Source organism: Panulirus ornatus, chromosome 19 (genome assembly GCF_036320965.1).
Source record: "Panulirus ornatus isolate Po-2019 chromosome 19, ASM3632096v1, whole genome shotgun sequence".
Taxonomy (NCBI): Eukaryota; Metazoa; Arthropoda; class Malacostraca; order Decapoda; family Palinuridae; genus Panulirus; species Panulirus ornatus.
The window spans coordinates 3,166,674-3,193,626 of NC_092242.1; the positions used below are offsets into that span (position 1 = coordinate 3,166,674).

Genomic DNA, 26,953 nt, shown 5'->3' on the forward strand with positions numbered 1-26,953 from the left:
CTAAACCTGCAAACATTTTTCCCCTAACAAACCCACATCTCTCATCATCCTTACTGCACCCAAGATCTTATCCCCCTCTTACCCTAGGACTCAATACAACTTCCAAGGTTCCATCCATGGTTATTCAGCAAATAACAAAGCTCAAATGATGGTCTGTGGAACAGGTATAGTGTGAGTTCTGAAGCTCTAACTTTTACGGCTGATTTGAGCAATTAGAAAGGCATAGTAATTTGCATAACATAAAAAAGACATCAATCTAAAATTACAGATAAAGAAGCAGCAACAGACTAAACTGTCATATTAGCTCTAAATTGCAGCATACATTTGAAATGACACAAAAAAAAATTATCGTCATTATCATTATTATTATAATTATCATTATTATCACTATCATTACCACTAGTATTATCATTATCACACTTGATCACTGTTTCCCGCATCAGCAAGGTAGTGCCAGGAAACAGACAAAGAAAGACCTATCTACTCATATACACACACATATACACACATGCACATACATGTACATATAAATAAATATACATATACATACCAACATATACACATATCAATACATATATACACATGTACATATTCAGACTTGCTTGCCTTCGTCCACTCCCGGAGCAACCCTGCCCCAGAGGAAAAAGCATCGCCACCCCCTGCCTCAATGAGGTAGTGCCAGGAAAATAAACAAAAATGGCCACATTCATTCACACTCAGATTCTAGCTGTCATGCGTAATGCACCATAACCACAGCTCCCTATCCACATCCAAGCCCCACAGACCACTCCATGGTTTACCCCAGACATTTCACATTCCCTGGTTTAGTCCAATGTCAGCATGCTGACCTCAATATACCACATCGTTCCAATTAATTCTATTCCTTGCACATCTCTTACCCTCCCCTGTATGTTCAGGCCTCGATCGCCCAAAATCTTTTTCACTCCACCCTTCCACCTCCAATTTGGTACACCGCTTTTTGTACACTCCCTCTCTGACACATTATCCTCTTTGTCAACCTTTCCTCACTCATTCGTTCCATATGTCTAAACCATTTCATCACACCTCTTTTGCTCTCTCAACCACACTATTTATTACCACACATCTCTCTTACCTTTTCATTACTTAATCAAACCACCTCACACTGCATATTGTCCTCAAACATTCTATTTCCAACACATCCACCCTCTTCCATACAACCCAATCTAGAGCCCATGCCTTGCAACCATATAATATTGTTGAAATTACTATTCCTTCAAACATACCCATTTTGCTCTCTAAGATAATGTGCTCTGTTTTCGCACATTGTTCATCGCTCCCAGAACCTTCGCCCCCTCCCCCACCCTATGGCTCACTTCTGCTTCCAAGGTTCCATTTGCTACAAAGTCTACTCCCAGATGTCTAAAACACTTCACTTCCTCCAATTCTTTCTCCATTCAAACTTACATTTTACTTTCAACACATCCACCCTCTTCCATACAACCCAATCTAGAGCCAATACCTTGCACCTATATAACATTGTTGAAATTACTATTCCTTCAAACATATCCATTTTTTCTCTCCAAGATAATGTGCTCTGTTTTCACACATTCTTCATCGCTCCCAGAACCTTCGCCCCCTCCTCCACCCTATGGCTCACTTCTGCTTACAAGGTTCCATTTGCTACAAAGTCCACTCCCAGATATCTAAAACACTTCACTTCCTCCAATTTTTCTCCATTCAAACTTACATACCAATTAACTTGTCCCTTAACCCTGCTGAACCAAATACTAATAATCTTGTTCTTATTCACATTTACTCTCAACTTTCTCCTTTCACACAATTTTCCAACTCAGTTACCAACTTCTGCAATTTCTCACTCGAATCAGCCACCAATGCTGTATCATCGACGAGCAACAACCAACTCACTTCCCGGCCCTCTCATCCCCAACACACTGCATACTTGCCCCTCTCTCCAAAACTCTTGCATTTACCTCCCTAACCACCCCATCCATAAACAAATTAATGGGGACATCACATACCCCTGCCACAGACTGACCTCCACTAGGAACCAATCAATCTCCATTCTTCCTACTTGCACACAAGACTTACACCCATGATAAAAACTTTTCAATGCTTCTAGCAGCTCATCTCCAACATCATATATTCTGAAGAATTTTCACAAAGCATCTCTATCAACCCTATCATATGCCTTCTCCAGATTATCCATAAATGTTACATACAAATCCATCTGTTTTTCTGTGTATTCCTCACATATATTCTTCAAAGTAAACACCTGATCCACACATGCTATACTACCTCTAAAACCACACTGATCCTCCTCAATCTGATGCTCTGTACATGCCTTCACCCTCTCAATCAATACCCTCCAACACAATTTTCCAGGAATACTCAAACTTCTGCCTCTGTAATATGAACACTCACCTTTATCCCCTATACTTTGTCGCTGTCTCCCGCGTTAACGAGGTGGCGCAAGGAAACACACGAAAGAATGGTCCACCCACCCACATACACATGTATACACATAAACGTCCACACACGCATATATACATACCTATAACTCTCAATGTATACACACACAGACATATACATATATACACATGTACATAATTCATACTGTCTGCCCTTATTCATTCCCGTCGCCACCCTGCAACATGAAATAACAACCCCCTCCCCCAAATGTGTGCGAAGTAGTGCTAGGAAAAGACAACAAAGGCCACATTCGTTCACACTCAGTCTCTAGCTGTCATGTATAATGCACCGAAACCACAGCTCCCTTTCCACATCCAGGCCCCACACAACTTTCCATGGTTTACCCCAGACACTTCACGTGCCCTGGTTCAATCCAATGACAGCACGTCGTCCCCGGTATACCACATCGTTCCAATTCAATCTATTCCTTGCACGCCTTTCACCCTCCTGCATGTTCAGGCCCCCGATCACTCAAAATCTTTTTCACTCCATCTTTCCACCTCCAATTTGGTCTCCCACTTCTCCTCTTTCCCTCCACCTCTGACACATACATCCTCTTAGTCAATCTTTCCTCACTCATTCTCTCCATGTGACCAAACCATTTCAAAACACCCTCTTCTGCTCTCTCAACCACAATCTTTTTATTACCACATATCTCTCTTACCCTTTCATTACTTATTCGATCAAACCACCTCACACCACATATTGTCCTCAAACATTCATTTCCAGCACATCCACACTCCTCCACACAACACTTTTTTTTTTTTTTTGCTTTGTCGCTGTCTCCCGCATTTGCGAGTAGCGCAAGGAAACAGACGAAAGAAATGGCCCAACCAACCCCCATACACATGTATATACATACACGTCCACACATGCAAATATACATACCTATACATCTCAATGTACACATATATATATACACACAGACATATACATATATACACATGTACATAATTCATACTGTCTGCCTTTATTTATTCCCATCGCCACCTCACCACACATGGAATAATATCCCCCTCCCCCCTCATGTGTGCGAAGTAGCGCTAGGAAAAGACAACAAAGGCCCCATTCATTCATACTCAGTCTCTAGCTGTCATGTAATAATGCCCGAAACCACAGCTCCCTTTCCACATCCCGGCCCCACAGAACTTTCCATGGTTTACCCCAGACGCTTCACATGCCCTAATTCAATCCATTGACAGCAGGTCGACCCCGGTATACCACATCGATCCAATTCACTCTATTCCTTGCCCTCCTTTCACCCTCCTGCATGTTCAGGCCCTGATCACTCAAAATCTTTTTCACTCCACCTTTCCACCTCCAATTTGGTCTCCCACTTCTCCTCGTTCCCTCCACCTCCGACACATATATCCTCTTGGTCAATCTTTCCTCACTCATTCTCTCCATGTGCCCAAACCATTTCAAAACACCCTCTTCTGCTCTCTCAACCACACTCTTTATATTTCCACACATCTCTCTTACCCTTACATTACTTACTCGATCAAACCACCTAAAACCACATATTGTCCTCAAACATCTCATTTCCAGCACATCCACCCTCCTGCACACAACTATATCCATAGCCCACGCTTCGCAACCATACAACATTGTCGGAACCACTATTCCTTCAAACATACCCATTTTTGCTTTCCGAGATAATGTTCTCGACTTCCAAACATTCTTCAAGGCTCCCAGGATTTTCACCCCCCCCCCCTATGATTCACTTCCACATCCATGGTTCCATCCGCTGCCAGATCCACTCCCAGATATCTAAAACACTTTACTTCCTCCGGTTTTTCTCCATTCAAACTTACCCCCCAATTGACTTGACCCTCAACCCTAATGTACCTAATAACCTTGCTCTTATTCACATTTACTCTTAACTTTCTTCTTTCACACACTTTACCAAACTCAGTCACCAGCTTCTGCAGTTTCTCACATGAATCAGCCACCAGCGCTGTATCATCAGCGAACAACAACTGACTCACTTCCCAAGCTCTCTCATCCACAACAGACTGCATACTTGCCCCTCTTTCCAAAACTCTTGCATTCACCTCCCTAACAACCCCATCCATAAACAAATTAAATAACCATGGAGACATCACACACCCCTGCCGCAAACCAACATTCACTGAGAACCAATCACTTTCCTCTCTTCCTATCTATATATGTATATTCTATTTATTTATTATACTTTGTCGCTGTCTCCCGCGTTAGCAAGGTAGTACAAGGAAACAGATGAAAGAATGGCCCAACCCACCCACATACACATGTATATACATACATGTCTGCACACGCACATATACAAATCTATATATCTCAACGTATACATATATATACACACACAGACATATACATATTTACACATGTACATAATTCACAGTCCGCCCTTATTCATTCCCGTCGCCACCCCGCCACACATGAAATGAAAACCCCCTCCCCCGCATGTGCACGACATAAAGTTAGGAAAGACAACAAAGGCCACATTTGTTCACACTCAATCTCTAGCTGTCATGTATAATGCACCGAAACCACAGCTCCCTTTCCACATCCAGGCCCCACAGAACTTTCCATGGTTTACCCAAGACGCTTCGCATGCCCTGGTTCAATCCATTGACAGCAATGGATTTATCATCTATCATACTTAGTTGCTGTCACCTGCGTTAGCAAGGTAGCACATGGAAACAGACAAAAGAATGGCCCAACTCACCTACATATACATGTATATACATAAACACCCACCCACGCACATATACATGCCTCTACATTTCAACGCATACATACATATACATACACAGACGTATACATAAATACACATGTACATATTCATACTTGCTGCCTTCATCCATTCCCATCGCCACCCCGCCACACATGAAACAGCACCCCCCTCAACCTGCACACGCGCGCAAGGTAGCGTTAGGAAAAGACAATAAAGCCCACATTCATTTACACTCAGTCTCAAACTGTCATGTGTAATGCACCAAAACCACAGCTCCCTATCCACATCCAGGCCCCACAAAACTTTCCATGGTTTACCCCAGACACTTTACATGCCCTGGTTCAATCCACTGACAGCACGCCAACCCTAGTATACCACATTGTTACAATTTTCTCTATTCCAAAAATGCCTTTCACCCTCCTGTATGTTCAGGCCCCAATCACTCAAAATCTTTTTCACTCCATCCTTCCACCCCAATTTGGTCTCACACTTCTCTCATTCCCTCTACCTCTGACACATATATTCTCTTACCCTGAACAAAATGTCTGCATCTCCACAGAAGTCTTCAATCACTCTTTTAACCTCAGATGGACATAAACCAGCTCACATCCTCCAGGCACAACACATATGACATGCACCAATAACACAATAACTGATACTAATTAGTACAAGATGCAGACTCCCTCAACATCCTCTATAAACAATTCATCCACTCCACTTTGCACTACAGATAAAGAGAGCAAATGAGCAAATAAGGTTTTTCATCTGTTTTGGCCACAAACTCACTAAGTCAGAAACTAGCAAACAAGTAACAAAAACAAATCAAGAAACTTCTTTTATAATGATTTGTAGCAAAAAAGAAATCACAGCATTATATATGTATTAATGAGCTATTTTCATATTTCATTCACTAACTCTGCCAAGGTAAACCAAAATAGAGTCTGTGAAGCTTGGCTGTGAAAGGTAAAAACTGCTTTCATAACACTGCATATGACAGATACAGTGAATGTAAGCAAATGAGGCTGTTGTTTATTTGTTCCTGACATTACCTCCCTATGGAAGAAGCAGCAATTAGATATTGTATAAAAGAAAAGCTGCATATATTGTTTTTACCACATATGAATAACCAGATATCTTACTAGGTGCTAAACAATTTAATGATCATTTGATTCAAAATTTCATTTAAACAGTGAGGTTAAAAGCTGACATCACCCTCTATTAGCAAGTTTTAATAAAAAATCTGATAAATTCAATGAGCCAATTAGAGGAGTCAATAAATGAATTGTGATCAAACTGGACTCACCAGAAATTAATTCCTCATTCAAAGATTTCATGAGAATTTAAAAGCTGACGATAATACTCCAAATGATACTGCAAATCCTCATTTTCTTGTCGCATCTGTGCTACTTCCCTTACCAGCTCTTCACACTGTGACAGTGAAAAACCTGGTGAGGGTTGCACAACAAAATAACTACCTTGTGATTCCATAAAGATGACAGTGCTATCCACAGAATCTACAGGGTCAAAAGCAGTATCTGAACCAGCTACATGGTTCTCCTGTACTCTTTCAGATCCAGTCTGCAAAAAATTACTCTCAGTGTGGCCAACAGCACCTAACAATTCCAAACTGACTCCCGATCCTCCATATGTAATTTCACCAGTCAGATGATCCAGTGATTGCTTTTCAGTGTCTGGATTGACAAAGGCCTTATCACCAGACCCTGAAACACCCTCCCTAATTACTGGTTTGTCTTTAAGGTCAGCTTGTGTGTGATCCTCAGAAGATGATGAAAGTGTTCCATTCTTACAGCTGGACTGAACCATTGTGATACTCTTCAGTGCCACAGAGACTCCAGTTATGCAACAACAAAGAAGAGACAGGACACTTGACCAGTACGAGACCTGTAAGAGTATTGACATTTCTCAGCCCAGTTGGAAAAAAAAGATATTCAAGTGTTAAGCAGTATGACTGTGGTCCACGTAATTCAAAATTTCTCTCAAGAATTATGCAGCTCACCCTTACAAAAAAAAATTTACTGGTTTGCCTAGGAAGAGTGAAATTTATTACAAACACAACCTTAGTTAAACCTCAGGTAATTTCTTTTACTGCGACCCACTGTTTTCAATAGCAAACAAAAAATCTTCAAGCTAAAAATATCTATATCTCCATTTTTTTATTATTTTGCTTTGTCGCTGTCTCCCGCGTTAGCGAGGTAGCGCAAGGAAACAGACGAAAGAATGGCCCAACCCACCCACATACACATGTATATACCTACATGTCCACACACGCAAATATACATACCTATACATCTCAACGTATACATGTATATACACACACAGACATATACATATATACATGTGTACATAATTCATACTGTATGCCTTTATTCATTCCCATCGCCACCTTGCCACACATGTAATAACATCCCCCTCCCCCCTCATGTGTGCAAGGTAGTGCTAGGAAAAGACAACAAAGGCCCCATTCGTTCACACTCAGTCTCTAGCTGTCATGTAATAATGCACCGAAACCAAAGCTCCCTTTCCACATCCAGGCCCCACAGAACTTTCCATGGTTTACCCCAGACGCTTCACATGCCCTAGTTCAATCCACTGACAGCATGTTGGCCCCGGTATACCACATCGTTCCAATTCACTCCATTCCTGGCATGCCTTTCACCCTCCTGCATGTTCAGGCCCCGATCACTCAAAATCTTTTCCACTCCATCTTTCCACCTCCAATTTGGTCTCCCACTTCTCCTCGTTCCCTCCACCTCTGACACATATATCCTCTTTGTCAATCTTTCCTCACTCATTCTCTCCATGTGACCAAACCATTTCAAATAAGTTTTTAGGAGATGAAATGTAATACAATATGAAGAAAACATTCATTAAGATCCTACCATCCACACAAAATTACTAGCTATCTTGAAAAATGCATTAAAAAAAGGCTAATGAAGATATTACTAATGATGTAAAACAACCTAACCATAAGTAACCCTCCTCCAATATGAACCGTCTACATAGGGATTACTCAGAGGTTTCGAAAGTATTCCTTCAACACACTACAATACTAAAAAACTTACCAATTCTACAGTTAATATCATGATTAATACAAAACATTCTGCAACTCCACAAGTAACACAACTACCACAACAAATACTGTTACTGTCATTCAGGTGATGCGGTCAAAGTACGATAAGTCACTGCTCCAAAAGATAAGCCCATTTTCAATGGCCCTCCTTTCTACTATGCCAGCACATGGCCTGGGACCCAGCTGACAGCTTATTACCTCCCAACAAGGGAAACGTCTACCACTTCTCACAGAGGCACTACTGAGCACTATTAACAATCATCTCCAAGTCCTATATTTTAGTCTTCCTTACCCCAACAACAGTCTTTGGTGGATATGACTGGTGCATCATGCCACCTGAATCATCCCAACCATTTAGTTCTAGCCCCTGGAATGTAATGACTTGAAATAAAAAATTATAGCCTCAAACAGTTTCACACTCCTGATACCAATTGTTAAGTTACCCTCTCTCACCTTGAGCTTTGGATGCTTGTTTCTGAAGTAAAGTGAAGCTGATGCACACAGTCTATGGTCGATTTATCAATCACTGTAAAACAACAGTAGCTTTATCAAAATAAGAAAAAATGGATAAGCACAACTTTAGGTCAGCAGGATATTATTCTGTGCAAATCAGTGATCTGATCACAACCTTTAAATCTTTAAAACAGATTGGTGATGATGACAATGAGCAGTTCAAGAGATGTAGTGATAAATCAACCAGGGAACATAACATGAATTTAAGCAAGAAATTTTAAAAAATGTAAAGAAGTACTTTTATAGGATAAGAGAGGAGAATGAATGGGAAAAAATGACTAAAGACATGGTCAATGCACACAGGATACATAAATTTAGAGAATGTTCAAGAAATGGGATCCCCTGAGTGTAAAACTACTTCTCCATACAATTCAAATATTTACTTACAAAGAACCAACTGCAGAACCAACTCTACTCTCAGCACTCACCTTTATACAATATAAATTGCTCAGTTGTTATGGGTAACATCCTGTACTCTGCAAAAAAGAGTAACTTGGTGACCATGTCACCAGAAATTCATACTGTAAAAGCAGCATATTCAGCCTGGATTAGTGACTAGCAATTGGTAGACATTACACCCACAAACATACATAAATCCACCAACATTTATTACCTGACTTTGCCAGCATTATCTAACATAGTGAGAGAAAGTCACCTTTGGCAACCCCGTATCACTTGAAATACAGTCTCCTCAAAGAATGTCTCACTCCAGAGGAGTCCACACTTCCCTGCTGCTGGAAATAGCTGCAGGAGACTCCGAAAAGAATTCATTTGTAATATTAGGGCTTTTCTTCATCAAGGGGAAGTAAATAAAGAATAAAAAATACACCATCAAACAAACATTCAGGATTGCCAAATTCAAAGAGATCAAGTACCAGATATGCCAAAGTTCCAAGGGAAGCATTACTCACTGAAAGAAAGACAGTCAGATCAAGAGGACTCTGTCCAGAAATTAATCAACCCTATGAAAACTGATAGTTTGCCTTGTTTGTAACTTGTTTTAGTATATTATCAATACCTAACCTTTAGTTCATGTTGATCTTAATGTAATTAGCCTAGTCTTGTAATACAGTGTAAATACTGTCCTTTTTTCTTAAATTAATATCATGATAAAATTACTGCTATCCCTGGGGATTAGGGTGAAAGAGCACGGTTTACCTTTTAGCATGCTGCAGACGCAAATGAGAGGGGCAGTAGCATGTAGCTGGAAGTCCTCCCCTCTTTTACAGTATTAGCACTTTCTAAATGAACAGGAACCTAATAAGGTTCCCTCCTCAAGGGTCCAGTCATCTGCTCCTGAAATTACCTTCCTAAGGAGAGAAAAGGCAAACATTATCTATATATATATATATAGTGCAAAGTGAGAGGGTTAGGGAAAATGATTTGGTAAACAGAGAAGAGGTAGTGAAAGCTTTGCGGAAGATGAAAGCCGGCAAGGCAGCAGGTTTGGATGGTATTGCAGTGGAATTTATTAAAAAAGGGGGTGACTGTATTGTTGACTGGTTGGTAAGGTTATTTAATGTATGTATGACTCATGGTGAGGTGCCTGAGGATTGGTGGAATGCATGCATTGTGCCATTGTACAAAGGCAAAGGGGATAAGAGTGAGTGCTCAAATTACAGAGGTATAAGTTTGTTGAGTATCCCTGGTAAATTATATGGGAGGGTATTGATTGAGAGGGTGAAGGCATGTACAGAGCATCAGATTGGGGAAGAGCAGTGTGGTTTCAGAAGTGGTAGAGGATGTGTGGATCAGGTGTTTGCTCTGAAGAATGTATGTGAGAAATACTTAGAAAAGCAAATGGATTTGTATGTAGCATTTATGGATCTGGAGAAGGCATATGATAGAGTTGATAGAGATGCTCTGTGGAAGGTATTAAGAATATATGGTGTGGGAGGAAAGTTGTTAGAAGCAGTGAAAAGTTTTTATCGAGGATGTAAGGCATGTGTACGTGTGGGAAGAGAGGAAAGTGATTGGTTCTCAGTGAATGTAGGTTTGTGGCAGGGGTGTGTGATGTCTCCATGGTTGTTTAATTTGTTTATGGATGGGGTTGTTAGGGAGGTAAATGCAAGAGTCCTGGAAAGAGGGGCAAGTATGAAGTCTGTTGGGGATGAGAGAGCTTGGGAAGTGAGTCAGTTGTTGTTCGCTGATGATACAGCGCTGGTGGCTGATTCATGTGAGAAACTGCAGAAGCTGGTGACTGAGTTTGGTAAAGTGTGTGGAAGAAGAAAGTTAAGAGTAAATGTGAATAAGAGCAAGGTTATTAGGTACAGTAGGGTTGAGGGTCAAGTCAATTGGGAGGTGAGTTTGAATGGAGAAAAACTGGAGGAAGTGAAGTGTTTTAGATATCTGGGAGTGGATCTGGCTGCGGATGGAACCATGGAAGCGGAAGTGGATCATAGGGTGGGGGAGGGGGCGAAAATTCTGGGGGCCTTGAAGAATGTGTGGAAGTCGAGAGCATTATCTCGGAAAGCAAAAATGGGTATGTTTGAAGGAATAGTGGTTCCAACAATGTTCTATGGTTGCGAGGCGTGGGCTATGGATAGAGTGGTGCGCAGGAGGATGGATGTGCTGGAAATGAGATGTTTGAGGACAATGTGTGGTGTGAGGTGGTTTGATCGAGTGAGTAACGTAAGGGTAAGAGAGATGTGTGGAAATAAAAAGAGCGTGGTTGAGAGAGCAGAAGAGGGTGTTTTGAAGTGGTTTGGGCACATGGAGAGAATGAGTGAGGAAAGATTGACCAAGAGGATATATGTGTCGGAGGTGGAGGGAACGAGGAGAAGAGGGAGACCAAATTGGAGGTGGAAAGATGGAGTGAAAAAGATTTTGTGTGATCGGGGCCTGAACATGCAGGAGGGTGAAAGGAGGGCAAGGAATAGAGTGAATTGGAGCGATGTGGTATACCGGGGTTGACGTGCTGTCATTGGATTGAATCAAGGCATGTGAAGCGTCTGGGGTAAACCATGGAAAGCTGTGTAGGTATGTATATTTGCGTGTGTGGACGTATGTATATACATGTGTATGGGGGGGGGTTGGGCCATTTCTTTCGTCTGTTTCCTTGCGCTACCTCGCAAACGCGGGAGACAGCGACAAAGTATAATAAAAAAAAATAAAAAATAAAAATATATATATATATATATATATATATATATATATATATATATATATATATCACCAATGGTCTGCTTGTACACAAAGCCAAGTGTGGTCACACATTCACTCCCGCCAGTCATTTACAAAAATGACTGGAGTTAGTAGTTACACACCTTAAGCGCTTAATGTAAATGACTTTTTTGGTGACTTTTGGTGGTGGTGGGGGGGGGGATAGGATGCTAGCCAAAACATTCAATAAGAAAAGTGACCCAGTGTTCAAGGACACTAAAAATTACGTGACACTTCAAGAAAATGCTAAGAGCGATTTCATGTTTGAGCCCTTGCAAACAATCAATTCAAAAATTTTCAGGGCTGTGAAATGGCTACATTAAGTCTGCCTTAAAACAGGAATGAAAACAACAGCTGAATACAATAACTAAGGGAGATATGCAGAGAAGCCTACATGCCTCAACATATACCTGCCGTTAGTATTCACTCCAATCTATGCCACTCAACCACCACTGCAAGACAACCACATTCTCTGTTGATTTACGGTCATGTTGTCTGCAAATTTCTAACTTGGTGAGCAGCTTGTTTGAAAAAATTTTTGAGGACAGGAGGATCTAGAAACGACTGGAAAACAATGATGCTTATGTGTTACGTAAAACTGCATGAAATGCTAGTGCAGTAGCAGGAGAAATAAAGCACAAAAGCAGTACTACTACTGCAGTCAGGAGGCGTTGCCGAAGATGCTACCTACTCTCAACAAAGCCTCCTCCTCCTGCAGGAGCACCATGGGGTCCTACTACAACCCCTCTAATCCTTCACCAACGACATTAGCTACTGTCCTAGTCCTTCCACGCCCTAGTGCGAATACCAGATGCACCGTTGTCATGCCCTTATTTCTGCAACCCTCTCATTCATCTAAAGTTACACATTTTCTTCCTTTAACTCGATTCATCAGGTGCTGCAACAAAGGAAATCATACAAAAATCGATTCACACAAATATCAATTCTCACTGGCAAAATGATCAATCTTAATGGAGAAAAAAGTCCCCCAGTATCGGGAGAGTAACTATTGCCATCTTGGTATCTAGGCAAAGTTTTGGGTTAAAACTGTGAAGACTAATCGACTAACCAATCTGGGTTGCCACCACCGGCTAACCGAGCCTAGCTTACCCAACTTTACATAAACCTGTCTCTACCTAAAACTACCCAGTCTCAACCTAATCCTCAGCCCCTCAACGTAACCCTAAACTACACAACATACCCTGTCCAGTCAACCTAATCCTACATACCTACATCTACCCCTAACTTACCTCAATTTAATCCATCTAACTCTACCCTATCAATCTAACCCTAGTTTACCTTAATGAAACCCCCAAGGAATAAGGGTAAAAAAAAGTCACAAAATTTGATTCACCCGGCGCCGACTACGTATTACAATCCATAATCAAACACAGTGCACGTACCAATAAAGTGTATCTCTTGGGTTATACAATTGATTTCCGACTTCATCTAACTCAAATGACCCCTGAAGTATCTTGACATCATCCTTGTTATATATAGTAATGGAAAACAAAAAACAGAATCATTCCATACGTGCACAATCAGTTTTCTCAAAGTAAAAAAGATACGGTATAGAAACGTAGACAATCCAACAAACCAATTACGGAAATAAACAAAATAACCACGGTTTTATCTCCTGAAATAATAATATCAATAATAGTAATAATAATAATGACAATAATAATAATAATGATAATAATAATAATAATAATAATAATAATAATAATAATAATAATAATAATAGTGTGGCATCATGCAAAGGATTGTCACCAAGAAAGTAGCGAAACGTATAATGATCCTCCCACATCAACTGCGTTAAAGGGCGGGGTTAAAGATGTGACAGGATGTTGGCGGACGACCACTTTCAGCGTAAAAGAAATGTCCTAAGTTTTCCTGGGACATTTCTTTTACGCTGAAAGTGTGGGAAGGACAATTCCACCAGCCTATTCACCTTCCTCCCCGTGTAGCCCAATTTATTCCAGTATAGACTAAATTCACCATGGATCCTAGGGCCTATTTAGTTAGGGAAAGTTATTCTATTACCCTTTCTTACTTACCCATTGTATAAATCATCTGCTACTTAAAATACAAACAAAAAGACCGTAATAATAGCTCTAATATAAAAGAGGATGACTAAGTAATACATTACAATATCTAAATAACATATGAACGGACTTCTTTGGGAATGAAGCAATTTACCATGTAGTACACAATACATACATCAGTCTAAGAGCCCACAACACGACAGACATATGGTCTGCCCTCGGCTAATAATGGGACACCAAGCGCACACACCCGACATATGGCAGTAATTGCACACCCGAGAACGGGCTGACATTGACAAGAGTGAGTGCCAAGTTTAGTACTGTCGAATCTTTCTAAACACACACACACACACACACACAATAAATATTACCAATAACTATTGTTTACCCAACTGATACTTTGTGCTGCCAGAAACAGGGGTATATGTACTCTTATCAATGTCCCTTTGACTGGTCTTTTAAAGTACCCTCATTGAGAACTGCCACCACTGCCAAAAAAAACAAAATCAAGAAAAGCGCTCCTTGGTGACGGGCTAAGAGAGAAGATACTGAAGACTAAAAGAGAAACTATGACATATTCAAATATAAAATATACACGCATGGATCCGAGTTCGAGCGAGTCAAACAAGTTTCATTCTACAATTTGAGATCATATATATATATATATATATATATATATATATATATATATATATATATATATATATATATATATATATATATATATTTCATACGATTCGCCATTTTCCGCGTTTGCGAGGTAGCGTTAAGAACAGAGGACTGGGCCTTAGAGGGAAAATCCTCACCTGGGCCCCTTCTCTGTTCCTTCTTTTGGAAAATTAAATAAAAAAACGAGAGGGGAGGATTTCCAGCCACCCGCTCCCTCCCCTTTTAGTCGCCTTCTACGACACGCAGGGAATACGTGGGAAGTATTCTTTCTCCCCTGTCCCCTGGGATAATATATATATATATATATCTTTTCTTTTAAACTATTCGCCATTTCCCGCGTTAGCGAGGCAGCATTAAGAACAGAGGACTGGGCCTTTGAGGGAATACCCTCACCTGGCCCAATTCTCTGTTCCTTCTTTTGGAAAATTAAAAAAAAAAAAAAACGAGAGGGGAGGATTTCCATATATATATATATATATATATATATATATATATATATATATATATATATATATATATATATATATATATATATATATTATCCCTGGGGATAGGGGATTAAGAATACTTCCCACGTATTCCCTGCGTGTCGTAGAAGGCGACTAAAAGGGGAGGGAGCGGGGGGCTGGAAATCCTCCCCTCTCGTTTTTTTTTTTAAATTTTCCAAAAGAAGGAACAGAGGGGGCCAGTTGAGGATATTCCAAAAAAGGCCCAGTCCTCTGTTCTTAGCGCTACCTCGCTAACGCGGGAAATGGCGAATAGTTTAAAAAAAAAAATATATATATATATATATATATATATATATATATATATATATATATATATATATATATATATATTCGCTATTTCCCGCGTTACCGAGATAGCTTCAGAACAGAGGACTGAGCCTTAGAGGGATATCCTCACATTCTCTGTTCCTTCTTTTGGAAAATTGAAAAAGGGAGGGAAGGATTTCCAGCCCCACGCCCCCTCCTCTTTCAGTCGCCTTCTACGACACGCAGGGAATCAGGGAATACGTGGGGAGTATTTTTTCTCCCATATATATACATATATACTATATTCCGCACCATATGGTCATACCGATAATCTTCTCTGTTAAGGGGTAAAATAAGATGAGATGCGGTATCTAATTACAATATTCTGATTCGGCAAATAAATAAATCTCAGTGTGCTTGAAGCAAAAACGTTTCGATAAAACGGAATTGTTTCGTGTATGACCACCAAAGAAACGTTCTAGGCTTCTACCGAAACGGAAACTAGCAACGAAGTGAACGTGCAACATTCATAATCTTGTCAGGTACTCAAGATAATCGTGTGGCGCTACGATATGGTGTAATTGTGTCATCCAGACTTTAACCATAACCTTGAAGCAAGCCAAGTAAATACGCGTGAAATTAGCACCGCACAGTTCCCAGGCCTACTAAAACCGGGAAACGGGTTACAAGAAATCCGGAGACATTCTCTATTCAATAGCATAATAAAAAGCTTGGACAGCTTTATCTACAAGAATAATGATATTTAAAATAATAATAATAATAATAATAATAATAATAATAATAATAATAATAATAATACCAGCTCATAAAACAATTAGAGAAAAACAATACTACTGCACAGGCATGTTAAGGAACTCTAAAAGTTCAGCCGACGAAAAACAAGGTACAAAGAAGATGAGTATTGTTTCATAGTTATTCTGAACACAGCTTAACATTTCCTGGAGAGCTGCGTCATGTGATGAAAGAGTCATGCCGTCAAATTCTTTTCACGGAACTCATACTTGAGTTTTGCATCGTTGGCAATCTATACTATCCAAAATGCAACGCTTACTATTGCATAAACTAAAGTAACGGCCTTGTGAACTTAATCTGCATATTTATATAAAAAAAAAAAATCCTCAGTCATCACCATCCTTTAATAAGATATGGCCAGGTTCTCCAGAAGCTGTTGCGAAGGCTGTTGTAAACTATAATGTTCTAAAACCCCTAATTTTTTGTTCAGTAGTTTGGCACTACACTAACAAAGCTCAATTTCATCTTACCCACCATCTATCACTAAATTATGCGTAACTGTGATCCTACAAATTCTGATGGATTAAGAGTTGACAAGTACACAGTTCTATAATCCTAACCTTCAGCCATCAAGTGAGGAAGACAGATTGACTTCTTTTCTTACGTAGCACTTCAAATGATAATAATAATAATAATAATAATGATAATAATAATAATAATAATAATAATAATAATAATAATAAAGTTATTTTACATATGTGTAACAATAAGTAACGGATATATCTATACATGTAACAGAACATTTTCTACTTTCAAATACAGTAACTTATCTCTTGCATTTTCTTAAAGTTCACATACAGAAAGCATGCGAGGATGATCACTTACGATTGGTAGAGACGAGTCTGCTACAACCTACCGTCCTGCTTCGTTAACGCTTACTGCCGAAGTAGAACAGAGACATGCTACAAGTAACTCAAGTGAAACGTTTTGCATCGTGGTCACATGCAATCACCAACGACATTACCAAATGACGTATGGCAATATTCTCCAGCATAACGTAGGTTTGATGTACTTATGTAAACTTGGGTAAAACACTTGAGAGAAATCAAAAGAATCTGAAAACATAACGTACGAATAACAGCCATCAGAAATGTTTGGGGATCAGTTGCGCGTCGCATACTATAGTCAGTTCCGACTGCAATACTAAAAATAGATATTATTCAATGCGGGGAAGGTTGATTAATGCTTAAAGAGGGTTTGTTGATTTTCTCAAGTATTTAACGATACTTGCCCCAGCTCCATATCTACCCTGGCAATTCTCATTATCTCCCTATCTATTATCGTTCAAGAATACATCAGGCTCTGATACCAACCGCAGCAAATGATACTGGTGATCTACTAAACCTAACCTAACCAGGAAGAAAATCACTTGAACGCTCTCAAAAAATCAACTGCGATGCGGAGCTAAACTAGACTTCTATTCGATTCTAATAGCTACGTTCGGGGGATAAGGTCCAAGATTACATCTGTGATACTGAAGGAGACCCAAATTACTAAAAAAAAAAAAATTATATAGTTTAATACCTTCCTGCATGTATCTATGTAATTTTGAATTGCTATCTCCATCCCAAACTTACAGCTACCGGGAAGTAACGAGTTGCATCATCGGGTTGCATATCACGAAACAAATTCACAAAGAACGTATCGAAAAGAAATATAATCTTAATATAAATTTAGATAACAATCTATTTGGTCTACCATATTCTTACAGGTACATTTTCACCTATCCTTCAACAATGCTTTTAGATTTTGATGATTTTAGTTGTGATTCGCAGCTCTGGGAAGTGCTCACGGGTAGAGTGAGAGTTCATAACTTTTGTTATTATGGTTAAGTGAAAGTGTCAGTATAAAACTAAGACTCACACACCAGTCCTAAAGTAAAATAATGCTTTATCTTATTTCATGGAATCTTTATCACTGAATATCAAAGGAAACTGTACTGTTTTTACATAGCTCGTTAATGGGCTGGGCGAAGATGAGTGAAAATGTGGGCTTTAACTAATTCAACCTTAGAAACTTTAACTTGTCATGTTATAAACCGTTAAGAAATGTCTAATGTTTCTTATTACAAAGAAGCTTACAGTATGAAAATAATTTGAGAAATTACTGTCAATGGTACATAGCTATAAACGTTTAGTTTGGTTATACCAAGGAGGTAAAATAGCTTTAACACACAACCGACCATGACATAATCATATGATTTCAAAATAATGTTCAACTGTTTTTGTCCATTTCTATTTGCTCTAACATACAATTTTCTTCGAAATGCATGTCCATTAGAATTTCATAAAATTTACTGGCCTTACAATGACCATGCTGCACCAAAAACGTTGCAATCTTGAATACATATTAAGAAACTGGCAAAACAATAAAAAAAATCTTTCATGATTTTTTTTAAAATCAGAAATATATCATAACGAAAAGATTCTTTAACCTAAATAGCAATGTAAATACTCCATGATGCTTTCCAAGGCTGACTGGTGATACTGAACAGCAAAGCATGAACTTATTTCAAGTATGAAATTAATTTACAGAAATTAATGGTCCATACACAACATTTGGACACCCGCGATCTTAACATGGAAAGTATTAATTATAGTAATGAAGTATTAAGAAATACATTTTTGGAAAAAAATGAGATTTAAATAAGTTTATTATATTTTTCAGGCAAAACAACTTAGTTTCAAATTTGGGTAAACATATATAGTTAACGGCTTCTTTATCATAAAAAAAAATATCTAAAGTCAAAACCTCTCTTGGGACTAACGGATATAGAAGTAATAATAACTAGCAAATATTGATGGATTATACTAAAAGTGCGCAATTTTTTGCTTAGTTATAGAACCTGATGATCCCAAAGTACTTAATAATGAAGTGAATAATTATGAAATGTAATAAAAAATCAAACCTTTATTACAAAAGTTAATGATCCCAAAGCACCTTCAACCCCAAGGTAGCGCCAGGAAACACGAAGAATGGCCCATCCACTCATATATATCTATATCCTATGAGTCCACGGGGAAAATGAAACATGATAAGTTCCCAAGTGCACTTTCGTGTAATAATCACATCATCAGGGTGGACACAAGAGAGAAATATAAGTCAGCTGATATACAACGAAGAGACGTAGCTAGGGCGCCATTTGGTAAACAAGGTGAATTGTTTACAAATTTTATCATTAAAATTATGCAATTTGTATAGACCTTCACTAATATTAAGGTTATAATTCTTTGTGAATTTAATAATAGAAGATTTAATGATATTTCTCGTGGTACTTGAGTTAGAGTTAATAACTGAGATGGTATTACTCCAGTCAATACAATGATCATAGTTTTTAACGTGATTAAACAAGGCATTTGATTCTCGTCCGGTTCTTATACTATATTTATGTTTTATATATATATATTTATATATATATATATATATATATATAATATATATATATATATATATCCTGGGGACAGGGGAGATAGAATACTTCCCACGTATTTCCTGCGTGTCGTAAAAGACAACTAAAAGGGGAGAGAGCGGGGGGGCTGGAAATCCTTCCCTCTCATTTTTTTTTTTTTTTTAATTTTCCAAAAGAAGGAACAGAGAAGGGGGCCTAGTAAGGATGTTCCCTCTAAGGCTCAGTACTCTGTACTAAACGCTAACTCGCTAACGCGGTAAACGGCGAACAGTATGAAAAAGATATATATATATATATATATATATATATATATATATATATATATATATATATATATATATATATATATATATATATATATATTATCCCTGGGGATAGGGGAGAAAGAATACTTCCCACGTATTCCCTGCGTGTCGTAGAAGGCGACTAAAAGGGAAGGGAGCGGGGGGCTGGAAATCCTCCCCTCTCAATTTTTTTAATTTTCCAAAAGAAGGAACAGAGAAGGGGGCCAGGTGAGGATATTCCCTCAATGGCCCAGCTCTCTGTTCTTAACGCTACCTCGCTAACGCGGGAAATGGCGAATCGTTTGATTATATATATATATATATATATATATATATATATATATATATATATATATATATATATATATATATATATATATATATCCCATACACGCACATATACATACATATCCATATCTACATATACACTTATACATACATATACGCATATGCATACACATACAAAGACATATATACACATGCATTACATATTCATACTTGCTTGCCTTCATCCATTCCTGGCGCTAACCCGCCCCACAGGAACAGTATCGCTGCCCCCTGTTTCAGCGAGGTAGCGCCAGGAAAATAGACAAAAAAAGGCCACATTCGTTCACACTCAGTCTCTATCTGTCATGTGTAATGCACCAAAACCACAGCTCCCTATCCACACCCTGCCCCACAGACCTTTCCGTGGTTTACCCCACACGTTTCACATGCCTTGGTTTAGTCCAATGACAGCACGTCGACCCCGGTTTACCACATCGTTCCAATTCGCTCTACTCTTTGCACGCCTCTTAACACCCCCCCCCCCCATGTTCAGGCCTCGATCGCTCAAAATCTTTCTTTCCCCATCCTTCCACCTCCAATTTGGTCTCCCGCTTCTCCTTGTTCTCTCCACCTCTGACACATATATCCTCTTTGTCAATCTTTCCTCACTCATTCTCTCCATATGTCCAACCGTTTCAACACATCCTCTTCTGCTCTCTCAACCACGCTCTTTTTATTTCCACACATCTCTCTTATCCTTTCATTACTTACTCGATCAAACCACTTCACACCATATTGTCCTCAAACATTTGATTTCCAACACATCCACCCTCCTTAGTCAACCCTATCTATATCCCATGCCTTGCAACCATATAATGTTGGAATTACTATCCCTTCAAACATACCCATTTTTGCTCTCCGAGTTAACGTTTTCTCCTACACATTCTTCATTGCTCCTAGAACCTTTCCCCCTCCCCCATCCTGTGACTCACTTCCGCTTCCATGGGTCCATTCGCTGCTGAGGCCACTTTCAGATATCTAAAACACTTCACTTCCTCCAATTTTTCTCTATTCAAACTTACATCCGAATTAACTTGCCCCTCAACCCTACTGAACCTAATAACCTTGCTCTTAGTAACTCACATTAACTCTCAACTTTCTCCTTTTACACACTTTTCCAAACTCAGTCGCCAACTTCTGCAGTTTCTCACTCGAATCAGCCACTAGAGCTGTATCATCGGCGAACAACTGACTTCCCAAGCTCTCTCATCCCCGACGGACTGCATACTCGCCCCCTCTCCAAAACTCTTGCGTTTAACTCCTTAACCACCCCATCCATAAACAAACTGAAAAACCATGGGGACATCACACACTCCTGCCGCAAACCGACATTCACTGGGAGCAAATCATTCTCCTCTCTTCCTACTCGTACACATGTCTTACATCCTTGGTAAAATCTTTTCACTGCTTCTCGCAACTTACCTCCCAACCACATACTCTTAAGACCTTCCACGAAGCATCTCTATCAACCCTAACATATGCATTCTCCGGATCCATAAATGCTACATACAAATCCATCTGTTTTTCTAAGTATTTCTCACACACATTCTTCAAAGCAAACGTCTGATCCACACATCCTCTACCACGTCTGACACCACAATGTTCTTCCTCAATCTGATGCTCTGTATATGCCTTCACCCTCTCAATCAATACTCTCCCATAAAATTTCCCAGGAATACTCAACAAACTTGTGCCTCTGTAGTTTGAACACTCACCTTTATCCCCTTTACCTTTGTACAATGGCACTATGATTGCATTCCGCCAATCCTCAGGCACTTCACCATGATCCATACATACAATGAATATCCTTACCAACCAATCAACAGCACAGTCACCCCTTCTTAATAAATTCTATTGCAATACCATCCAAAACCGCCCCCTTGCCGGCTTTCATCTTCCACAAAGCTTTCACTATCTCTTCTCTCTTAACCAAACCATTCTCCCTGACCCTCCCATTTCGCACACCATCCCGACCAAAACACCCTATATCTGCAACTCTTTCATCAAACGCATTCAACAAACCTTCAAAATACTCACTTCATGAACTCACTTCATCACTACCTGTTATTACTTTCCCACTTGCCACCTTCACCAATGTTCCCATTTGTTCTTTGTGTTACGCGCGTTATTTACCTCCTTTGAAAACATCTCTTATTCTCCCCAAAATTTGACGATACTCTCTCACCCTAACTCTCATTTGCCCCCCCCCCCCCCCCTCCTTTTTCAACCTTTCCTGGCGTTTTCTTTTATACATCTCCCAGTCATTTGCACTCCTTCCTTGCAAGTACCACAGAGGCAATTTCTACATGAGTCCTGGTGTTGCCCAGTCCCTCTCTCTAATGGTTCCTGCAGTCCAAGGTTGATCTACTTCTCAAAGAGGGGAAATTCAGACTCCCCTAGAGACTGTAATCCCTCCTTGTGGTATTGTCTCTCCAAAGGTGACTCTCCACTTGCGCTGTAAGCTCCTGCAGGCGGAATCCGGTAACTCCAATTTATCAAGCTATCTATCTATCTATCTATCTATCTATCTATCTATATATATATATATATATATATATATATATATATATATATATATATATATATATATATCATATGATGTACTAACGAAGCAGACGCGTGACGATCACATATAGACCACAAGGGAAAATCAAAGCAGGAAAATTTGCTTAAGCGCTTTCGTGTATTTCAACACATCTTCAGAAGCAAATGATAACAAATCACAGATGGAGGAAAATATACAGAGACACCAGTCGATGTTAACAGGATTTCATCTTACGTGTAATCACATGACAGCTTTTACGCGTAATTATGGACTTCCCTAGAATGATATGTTCCTCTTCGGGAATATACTCTTTCTAGTATGCTGACGACAATGAAACTTTGCAAAAGTTTCCTTTATACTTGTTGTCTAACCACATGCAGCCGGAGTCTTATACTCTCTCTCTCTCTCTCTCTCTCTCTCTCTCTCTCTCTCTCTCTCTCTCTCTCTCTCTCTCTTTCATATATATATATATATATATATATATATATATATATATATATATATATATATCATTATTATTATTATTATCATCTATTTTTATTATTTTGCTTTCTCGCCGTCTCCCGCGTTTGCGAGGTAGCGCAAGGAAACAGACGAAAGAAATGGCCCCACCCACCCCCATACACATGTATATACATACACGTCCACACACGCAAATATAAACACCCATACATCTCAACGTACACATATATATACACACACAGACACATACATATATACACATGCACACAATTCACACTGTCTGCCTCCACTCATTCCCACCGCCACCCCGCCACACATGGAATAACATCCCCCTCCCCCCTCATGTGTGCGAGGTAGCGCTAGGAAAAGACAACAAAGGCCCCATTCGTTCACACTCAGTCTCTAGCTGTCATGCAATAATGCCCGAAACCACAGCTCCCTTTCCACATCCAGGCCCCATACAACTTTCCATGGTTTACCCCAGACGCTTCACATGCCCTGATTCAATCCATTGACAGACAGCACGTCGACCCCGGTATACCACATCGATCCAATTCACTCTATTCCTTGCACGCCTTTCACCCTCCTGCATGTTTAGGCCCCGATCACTCAAAATCTTTTTCACTCCATCTTTCCACCTCCAATTTGGTCTCCCACTTCTCCTCGTTCCCTCCACCTCTGACACATATATCCTCTTGGTCAATCTTTCCTCACTCATTCTCTCCATGTGCCCAAACCATTTCAGAACACCCTCTTCTGCTCTCTCAACCACGCTCTTTTTATTTCCACACATCTCTCTTACCCTTACATTACTTACTCGATCAAACCACCTCACACCACATATTGTCCTCAAACATCTCATTTCCAGCACATCCACACTCCTGCGCACAACTCTATCCATAGCCCACGCCTCGCAACCACACAACATTGTTGGAACCACTATTCCTTCAAACATAGCCATTTTTGCTTTCGGAGATAATGTTCTCGATATGATATATATATATATATATATATATATATATATATATATATATATATATATATATATATATATATATATATATATCATAACTAACACCTACAATGCCTCGTGGGATTCCAATATCACAAACCACATTTGTAGAAAGTGAAAAGAAGAAAAACTGTACATGTTGCAGGAGGGAACATGGAAGCCAATCTAAACTTGGAGCAAAAATGATGTGAAGCGCAAGTTTGTTGAAGAGCGAGGCAATACCTGGTCGACTCCATCCCCGTACTCCCTTGACTCAGGTCATGACCTGACCTACCCTTAGACGAGGCAGTGTCACGATCCCTCAGGTGAACCCCAGCCAGGGCAAGGTCACGACCCCACCAAATGAACCCTTCTCTGGGCCAGGTCATGATACCTAGGCTGACCCTGACCTATAATCACCTCAAGACAAATTCTGTGATAGAGTCCGGGTGTTACCCGTGACCTTTCAAAACGCTCATTCGGCTACTTGCAGCAGCAGGGAAATGTAGCCTCAACTGGAGAAAGTAGTTAATGATGAGGCTTTAATGCGAATGGCACAGCCTAGTCAAAGGTAACTGTTCACTCGCGGTGTCCGCTAACACACACACACACACACACATAGTGCCATGTAGAAATTGTGATAAGTTTTATGATGGACTATAGGAACATATATATATATATATATATATATATATATATATATATATATATATATATATATATATATATATATATATTATCCCTGGGGATAGGGGAGAAAGAATACTTCCCACGTATTCCGTGCGTGTCGTAGAAGGCGACTAAAAGGGAAGGGAGCGGGGGGCTGGAAATCCTCCCCTCTCGTTTTTCATTTTCCAAAAGAAGGAACAGAGAAGGGGGCCAAGTGAGGATGTTCCCTCAAAGGCTCAGTCCTCTGTTCTTAACGCTACCTCGCTAATGCGGGAAATAGCGAATAGTAAAATATATATCCCTGGGGATAGGGGATTAAGAATACTTCCCACGTATTCCCTGCGTGTCGTAGAAGGCGACTAAAAGGGGAGGGAGCGGGGGGCTGGAAATCCTCCCCTCACGTTTTTTTTTTAATTTTCTAAAAGGAGGAACAGAGGGGGCCAGGTGAGGATATTCCAAAAAAGGCCCAGTCCACTGTTCTTAACGCTACCTCGCTAACGCGGGAAATGGCGAATAGTTTAAAAGAAAAGAAATATATATATATATATATATATATATATATATATATATATATATATATATATATATATATATTTTCTAAATTTCCCAAAAGAAGGAACAGAGGGGGCCAGTTGAGGATATTCCAAAAAAGGCCCAGTCCTCTGTTCTTAGCGCTACCTCGCTAACGCGGGAAATGGCGAATAGTTTAAAAGAAAGAAAAGATATATATATATATATATATATATATATATATATATATATATATATATATATATATATATATATATATATTTAATGTATGTATGACTCATGGTGAGGTGCCTGAGGATTGGCGGAATGCGTGCATAGTGCCATTGTACAAGGGCAAAGGGGATAAGAGTGAGTGCTCAAATTACAGAGGTATAAGTTTGTTGAGTATTCCTGGTAAATTATATGGGAGGGTATTGATTGAGAGGGTGAAGGCATGTACAGAGCATCGGATTGGGGAAGAGCAGTGTGGTTTCGGAAGCGGTAGAGGATGTGTGGATCAGGTTTTTGCTTTGAAGAATGTATGTGAGAAATGCTTAGAAGGGCAAATGAATTTGTATGTAGCATTTGTGGATCTGGAGGGGGCATGTGATGGAGTTGATGGAGATGCTCTGTGGAGGGTGTTAGGAATATATGGTGTGGGAGGCAAGTTGTTGGAAGCAGTGAAAAGTTTTTATCGAGGATGTAAGGCATGTGTACGTGTAGGAAGAGAGGAAAGTGATTGGTTCTCAGTGAATGTAGGTTTGCGGCAGGGGTGTGCGATGTCTCCATGGTTGTTTAATTTGTTTATGGATGGGGTTGTTAGGGAGGTGAATGCAAGAGTTTTGGAAAGAGGGGCAAGTATGAAGTCAGTTGGGGATGAGAGAGCTTGGGAAGTGAGTCAGTTGTTGTTCGCTGATGATACAGCGCTGGTGGCTGATTCATGTGAGAAACTGCAGAAGCTGGTGACTGAGTTTGGTAAAGTGTGTGAAAGAAGAAAGTTAAGAGTAAATGTGAATAAGAGCAAGGTTATTAGGTACAGTAGGGTTGAGGGTCAAGTCAATTGGGAGGTGAGTTTGAATGGAGAAAAACTGGAGGAAGTGAAGTGTTTTAGATATCTGGGAGTGGATCTGGCAGCGGATGGAACCATGGAAGCGGAAGTGGATCATAGGGTGGGGGAGGGGGCGAAAATTCTGGGAGCCTTGAAGAATGTGTGGAAGTCGAGAACATTATCTCGGAAAGCAAAAATGGGTATGTTTGAAGGAATAGTGGTTCCAACAATGTTGTATGGTTGCGAGGCGTGGGCTATGGATAGAGTGGTGCGCAGGAGGATGGATGTGCTGGAAATGAGATGTTTGAGGACAATGTGTGGTGTGAGGTGGTTTGATCGAGTAAGTAACGTAAGGGTAAGAGAGATGTGTGGAAATAAAAAGAGCGTGGTTGAGAGAGCAGAAGAGGGTGTTTTGAAATGGTTTGGGCACATGGAGAGAATGAGTGAGGAAAGATTAACCAAGAGGATA

The 26,953-nt window shown here is 39.8% G+C and overlaps 1 long non-coding RNA gene across 5 annotated transcripts in view; it reads right to left on the minus strand.

The window, feature by feature from the left end:
• LOC139755318 (uncharacterized) overlaps window positions 1-26,953 on the minus strand; it is a 129,182-nt gene that overhangs the window by 29,737 nt on the left and 72,492 nt on the right. Inside the window, exons 1-3 of one of the 5 annotated variants that reach the window (XR_011714079.1) lie at window positions 17,065-17,384; window positions 9,954-10,105; window positions 8,736-8,808 (exon numbers count right to left, since the gene is read on the minus strand). This is a non-coding gene — a long non-coding RNA (uncharacterized lncRNA). Of the gene's footprint in view, window positions 1-8,735; window positions 8,809-9,953; window positions 10,106-12,648; window positions 13,311-13,360; window positions 13,603-17,064; window positions 17,385-26,953 lie in introns of those variants that run through there. The other 4 variants (XR_011714075.1, XR_011714077.1, XR_011714078.1 and 1 more) reach the window with 4 other exon arrangements.